The sequence below is a fragment of the Otolemur garnettii genome, unplaced genomic scaffold (assembly GCF_000181295.1).
Source record: "Otolemur garnettii isolate 467f Iridium unplaced genomic scaffold, OtoGar3 scaffold00168, whole genome shotgun sequence".
Taxonomy (NCBI): Eukaryota; Metazoa; Chordata; class Mammalia; order Primates; family Galagidae; genus Otolemur; species Otolemur garnettii.
Window position 1 is genome coordinate 3,268,564 of NW_003852563.1, and position 6,944 is coordinate 3,275,507.

Sequence of the window (6,944 nt, forward strand, 5' to 3'; positions counted from 1 at the left end):
TAGGTGATTATATATTGATGTCATAGTAATATTGAGTACCTTGGATACTTTTATCAACAAGACTATTGACCCCTCCACGAAGCTGTTTTCCAATTTCTCCTATTCTGAGCTATGGATGCATCCTTTCTGCGTAGATTATAGCCACAAACTCCATTTTTCTGAGAATTCTGGGCAACTGACAGTATCCTCTCATCTTTCTAGGTCAGATAGGAACAGGATGAAAGAATGCAGCAAAACCCGGTAAACAGGGATTATTTTCCCTTCATTTTTTTTTTCTCTTAGCCAACTGGCCTAGCTATTTTAATGCCTGGTGAATATAATTTGAAATAATTATAATATTGACTAGCATTTATTATATGCCAAGTCTCTGGCAGGCTCTGTATTAAAGGCTTTCTGTATGATACCTTATGTAATCCACAACTGTAGGAAACTGGTGTTTTATCTGCAGTTTACAAAAAAAAAAACAAACAAACAAACAAAAAAACCAACTTTAGAGAGAATCAATAGTATACTCAGATTCACTGGCCTGGCGTGGAAAACCTAAAATGTGAACGAGTCTCTCCCAAATCTATGCTCTTTGGGATACTTTACTGCCTCTCAACAAAATCCATCAATGTATTGATGTAAAAACAACTTCTTGTTTTTAAAAGGACTATTCTAGACTTCTGAACTTCTTTACTACTATTATCAATGACTATTTATCCTGGGAAAGCCACTGAGAATAGAAAGTTTTTCCTACCACCTAAGTTTAATAATACTGAGACCTTTTTTTTTCCTTTTTTTCTTTTTTTGTTTTTTTTGTTTTTTTTTTTTTTTGAGATAGAGTCTCACTCTGTTGCCCAGCCTAGGGTACTGTGTCCTATTTTCAGTAGCAATGAGGTCTTACTGTTCCTCAGGCTGGTCTCAAACTCCTGAGTTCAAGGGATCTTCCCATCTGGACTTCCCAGAGTGTTAGGCTTATGGGTATAAACCACAGCACTCAACCTTGCTATCTTGTTTAAAAAGCAGAAAATATTAATAGATGTAGGGGAAAAGAGAAGAAAGATAAGATTTTGGGAGGCTTTAGGAAAGCTGAATGCCATGAGATACCTAGTTTAACATGAAATTTATGCCAAACATCTGGTACAGCATACCTTGTGTTCAGTATACATCTATCCATCCAAGGTATGTGAAAGGAGACATTGTCTTTCTCATAGTCTCTTTGTTATAAGGTTGGAGCAAATATGGAAAGTATAGTAATTAAATATTATGCAAGTTTATTCAAAGCCAAGAACCTTCACTCTTAACATTTTCTCTAATCATTTATAGAAAAATTCTGTCATGATAGCAGTGCTGTTATTTCTGACTCTCCAGCAAAAATACTTTCAGAATTGAATAATTCCTCATTAACCAGACTTTCTAAGTTAGCAAATATGTTATATGTTGAAGAAAATTAAGATTTTATATAAAAGTCTTAACCCTTTTATGCTTCCACACTGTTAACAATGACTCAAGTACTATTGATGCTGTACTCCCTCAAAATAATTTATTTTTGGAGAGTTTTCATCTTATAGTTCATACCTTCCTCTCCTAGCACTGGGTGGGTCCACTTTCCACTGGAATGCAGGGCCTGGAAAGTATCTCAAAAACTAGTCTTAGTTCTCAAAAAGGTGACGTTATCCACGGATACAATGAAGAAAATGAAGAATCTTTATGGCCATCAACTCTAAGACCCCTGGGTAGTAAGCAATTATAGGAAAACAAGCTAGTAAACAATGGCTAGTTGTTTATATATTTCCCCTACCATAATTCCTACCTTGTGGCTCTTTATTAATTTTATGAAGGGCAATTTTATCCCCATTGTCTGTATACAAACACATGCTTGCTCAGACCCACTCAACACATTTTAACATCTACTAAACAGTTGAGCACACACCACATTCAGGTTTTTTTAAGTACTTCATTTTTCACAGTATTAGAATGCCCATCATGGTGTCAAGATTAAAAAAAAAATGCATTCTCATGGAATTATCAAAGACAACATTTTGTTCCAATCATTAATCTCACTGTACCTAAGTGAAGAGATTATCTTTGACCTCTGTCCTCAGCCATTGGGCTTGGCTAACTAGTTTAAAGCTGTTCACATCAAGAAAGGAAGCATAGTGGCCCCAAACCATCTTGTATCTAAATGTAATTAAAATCCAATCAGTAGCCTGCTGATTCAAGACTGAGATGGATATAGCCATTTTGATATTTGTAGATGAGTCTGAAATATTAGTTAATAATAATTTCATCTTTTTCTCAAGACGTCCCTCCATAATACCAGACAACAAAGAACACCAGAGAAAAGAATGCTCATTCTCCTCCCCACCTTTTTTAATATAAATATGCTAACGACCCCAAGTAAATGTTAATGTGGGTCATTCTTTGATAAGAATAACAATTAACTGTTAGGCTGCATGGTAGCTTTTAGAGGGAAAACATTTTCAAGCCTGGCCTGAAATAGATTCATTTTGAGAGGTTAATGAGAAGGTGACTGATCCTTGTATCTTATGTCTAATAGCCCTTTTTTGAAGGGGAAAAAAAAATCAGTTTTATTTCTCATTGATACAATCCACATCTCTTTCTTATGAAGCCTTTTCTTCTGCCAGTAACTAAGAAGATCCTGTGGGATTCAGGGAAATATGGGCAAAATATCTAAACCAATTAACATTTGTTATACCCTAAAGAGGCTTTTAAAAAAAAAGTCAACTTTCCCCAATATAGATGTGTACACTATGTTTTCTCTAAGCCCATCATGGTCTGAAGTGACACTTAACTAACTGATGCTGGCTAGGACCATGTGATACATCATGTTAAAGTTTACCAAGGGAGCACATATGTCCTCTGAGTACGAAGACTTTAAAAATATGACCACTGCAGTTCAGACTAAACAAAATTCTTTTACGTAGAGGAGTGTAACAAACATAGTCACTTTACTGTTTTACAGTAAACTCATTTCTCCTTTATTGGCCTCTGGCAGCATCATCATGAGAAATTTACTAAGTTCCCTTTTACTTGTAGATACCACATTATAGGATCTTTTCAAAGATGATTGACTAAGCCAACTGTCCCCTCAATATCTTGAGAGAAAACTGAGTATGCCTTGGTCCACTTCTAGGTATTTACCTTAGAGAAATGGAAATTAAAAAAAAAACAACCCTGCAGTTGAATGTTTATAACAGCTCAATTCATAATTGTCAAAAGCTGGAAATGATTCATATATCCCTGAGTGAGTAAACAGACAACTGTGGTACAAAGGAATACTATCTAGCAATAAAAAGGAACAAAATATTGGTAAATTCTAAAATGGTATTATGCTGAGAGAAAGCAGCCAGTCTCAAAAAGCCACAAACTATGAGATTCCATTTACCCAACATGCTATATAAAACAAGTCGGCAACACCAAGGGTACTGGGCAGGAAGAGGACCAAAGGATCACAGGAGGGTGTTCTGAGGGGGATGGAACTTTTTTGTATCTTGATAGTATTTCTTTCTTAGACTTCACAGAACTGTGCACCTCCCCCCCAAAAAAGATCTATTGTATTGGATAAATTTTTTTACATAATTTTTTTAAAAGACAACTACATGAGGTCAATTAAGCTCATGAACTCATCCTCACTGCTGAGTCTCATGACAGTCACCTTCAAGGTGTTGCAGGAAGAGGCCCAATGGAGAGAAAGAGCACCCAAACACCATGTTTATAAGAGGAAGGGCTTTATTTCAGCCGGCAGAGTGAAAGGCATAGAAGAATTCGAAATGGCCATGCTCCCCACTGGCTTGGTCTTTCCCTTTTTATCTCTAGTCCCAACCCACGAGTACCTTTCTCATTGGTCGGTTTGAATCAAGCAGAAGCCGTTGTTTCAGCACCCACAAAACTAAAGGATTTCACACAAGTGGGAATTTCTAGGTCCCAGGAAGTTAAGCCTACAAATCTCTAAGAGCTGAGTCACCATGGCGAGGACCCTGTAGATGTATCCTTGGGGGTCTCCTTGAAGAAGCCTCTGTTCTCCTAGACCTTATCCTTTCCAGGTGTCCTCTCTCAAAGGTACTTCTCTTGGGAAGCTATGCATTGACAGCAGCACCTAGTCTACCCTTCAAAGCAATGTTGGAACTCTTTTTCTGGAATGGCCATCAGAGCTGTCATTCTGTGAGATCTGACAATTAAATTCACAAACTCATTCTAGAAAAAGTGCTACAGACCTCATTGCTGAACATCACTGTGGTGACCATTTGGCTAAGGAGGTGACCATAGTGATATTCAGCAATAAGGTCTGTAGCACTTTTGCTAGGATGAGTTCACAAACTTAATTGTCTGCCTTCATATGTGTTAGAATTTTATTTCCATTTTACAAATAGAAAATATGGAACACAGAACCATGGCTAAGTCACTTGGCTAGTCAAGGCTGGGATTTTCATGTTTAAATGATAGGTTGAGCAGGGCACAGTGGCTCACATCTGTTGAAATGAGATGGTAGATGCGAGAGAAGGATGGACCCCACTTTAGATGTAATTAATTAATAGAAATTTATTGATAATTTGATATGCCTGCAGGTGCACCTACAGGGGGCTGTTGTGGTGGGCCAAAAAGCAGCTTTGAATAGTGGAGGAGAAGCCTTTTATACTGTTATTCTGCATAGTCATGGCTGGTCAGCAAGCTAGTGTAATACAGAAGCCAATCACACGGTTAAAGCAGAGTAGGGGTACATTCATAAATCACAAGACATATCACAAGCACATTACTTTATGATCATAAGATGGGGTATACCATAAGGGGTTACACAATTCAGGGTGGAGGGACATGCTAACTTAAAATATATTAGCTCACAAATCATAAGGTAGGAATTACATAGTTCAGGGGTACAAATTGGGTAAGTTTCAGAGAACAACTTGGGCCCTTTTCACCTGGGGCTTTATTTGGAATCCACCCCTCCCTTAACTTCTCCTCCCTTGAGAGAGCTGGAACTAAAGGGTTTAGGAGAGGTTTCCTTTTCAAGGGTAGGGGGCTTGTTCCCCACTGGTCTTAGGGAGAGTGTCAAGGGCTGGGGGCTTGGTTATTACACTGTAATCCTAACCGTCTGAGGGGCTGAGGTGGGCAGATTGCTTAAGCTCATGAGTTCAAGACCAGCCTGAGAAAGAACAAGATTTTGTCACTACTAAAAATGAAAAACTAAGGCAAGAGGATCAATTGAGCACAACAATTTGAGTTTGCTGTGAGCTGTGATGTCACAGCACTCTACCCAAGAAGAAAGAGTGAAACTCTGACTCAAAAAAAAAAAAAAAGGCTGAGCCTTTAGAGATAGTGTGTTATTATAATAATGTGATCGTTTTGTATGTGTAACTTAATATTATTTTTCCGGTATGCTGATAGAACAGAAAGAAAGCAACTATATCTCCATTAAAACTATAATGAAAATCCCTATTTAAAAAAAAAAAAGCAAAACTATCCTAGTCAGAGATGACTATTTCAGATAATATTTTATATAATAACTTCTGCATAGTTTTTTGGTGGATGCCGAATAATAAATGGGTAAGATCGTAAGGGTCTGGAGTCAAACTGTCTGGCTTCACATCTCATTTCTGTCACTTTTTGGTCTTCTGATTGCCATTAAATAACTTTAGCTAGTAATATTAGTGAGAGATAAATAATTCTGATGTCCGTTAGAACCTCAAAGTTGAGTTAGAATCCCAAACTTACCTGATCTTTCATGTACAAATAGAAAGGTTTATAGTAACTGGGGTGCATAAGAACAAAAGGAGGTTAATTGTCCTCTTTTAAATGAGAAAAAGTGGTTTCTAATGAGTCTTTCCAGAGCAAGGACTCGGGTGTGTCCACATTCCTGAGGGAAAGGAACAGCCAGTTCACGGAGGTGAGATCCTTAGAGACCAAGCAGCCCTCCGAGTTGCCTGTCAGCAATTGTCCAGGGAAAGTTGTGATAGCTTCCAACATTGGCGTAGCAGGAGACTTTCTACATTGTAAGACACCACAGCCTGGGATCCAGGCTCCAGAAAATGTACTTCATTCTCACAAAACTGATGTCTAGAGATTTTGTGTCCCTTGTATGCTACCACTGTTGACACGTAGAAGAAATCTATAGTTCAGGATTTATCTGGGAAGCATGACAGAAGATCAGCCGCTTATTGAGAAAATCAAATGCTATAACCAATTACTGCAGACTTCATGGCTTAAAACAATACAAATTTATTATTTTTCTCAACATCAGATGTTCAACAGGGATCTCACAGAGTTAAAACCAAGGCATCAGCAGGGCTGTGTTCCCTTCGGAGGAGAGAAGCCATTGCTTGCTAGAGGCTGCCCACTGTCCCCATCTCACGGCCCCTTTCCATCTTCCAGCCCAAGAGTGGTCAGCTGAGCCTCTCTCCCCTGGCAGGGTCAAACCTAATTCCATCTGTTACCTTCCTTTCCCTTTTCCACCTCAGATAACAGCCACAGGTTCCCGGGATTAGATTAGGACGCGGATGTCTTTGGGAAGCCACATTCTGCTTTAGCACATGAAGGTAATGGTAAACTAATTGTGAGAATGAAGAGGGCATTTCTGTAAACTCTTGGGATATAACTGTGGCTGAGATACAGAGAGTCTGAGAGCAAGAATATAGGAAAAAACGCTGGGCATGGATCAGACTCTCTGTTAAACGGCTACCTCAGGGAGGGACCATAGGCTGGTAGTAGGGTTGGGACGTACAGGAAGTGAGGAAGCACAGTCTTGTTAGTGAGCCTAAATCTTGTACAAAGTGGTACACAGTCATCATTTTGATAGAGACAGGTATTATTAGAGCTGGTATAAAGGTTAATGAAGTATTATGCTGACTGAGATACTTTTCTGCAGGTGTGTGGATACCATGAACCACAGTTATCCAGTAGTCTCTTGTGTATGAACCACATTTCTTTTTTTTTTTTTTTTTTTT

At 38.5% G+C, this 6,944-nt stretch overlaps 1 protein-coding gene across 1 annotated transcript in view; it reads left to right on the plus strand.

Annotated features, from left to right (window-relative positions):
* Positions 1–6,944, plus strand: part of USH2A (usherin) — a 775,219-nt gene that overhangs the window by 593,054 nt on the left and 175,221 nt on the right. The gene's annotated exons all lie outside the window — the stretch shown is intronic.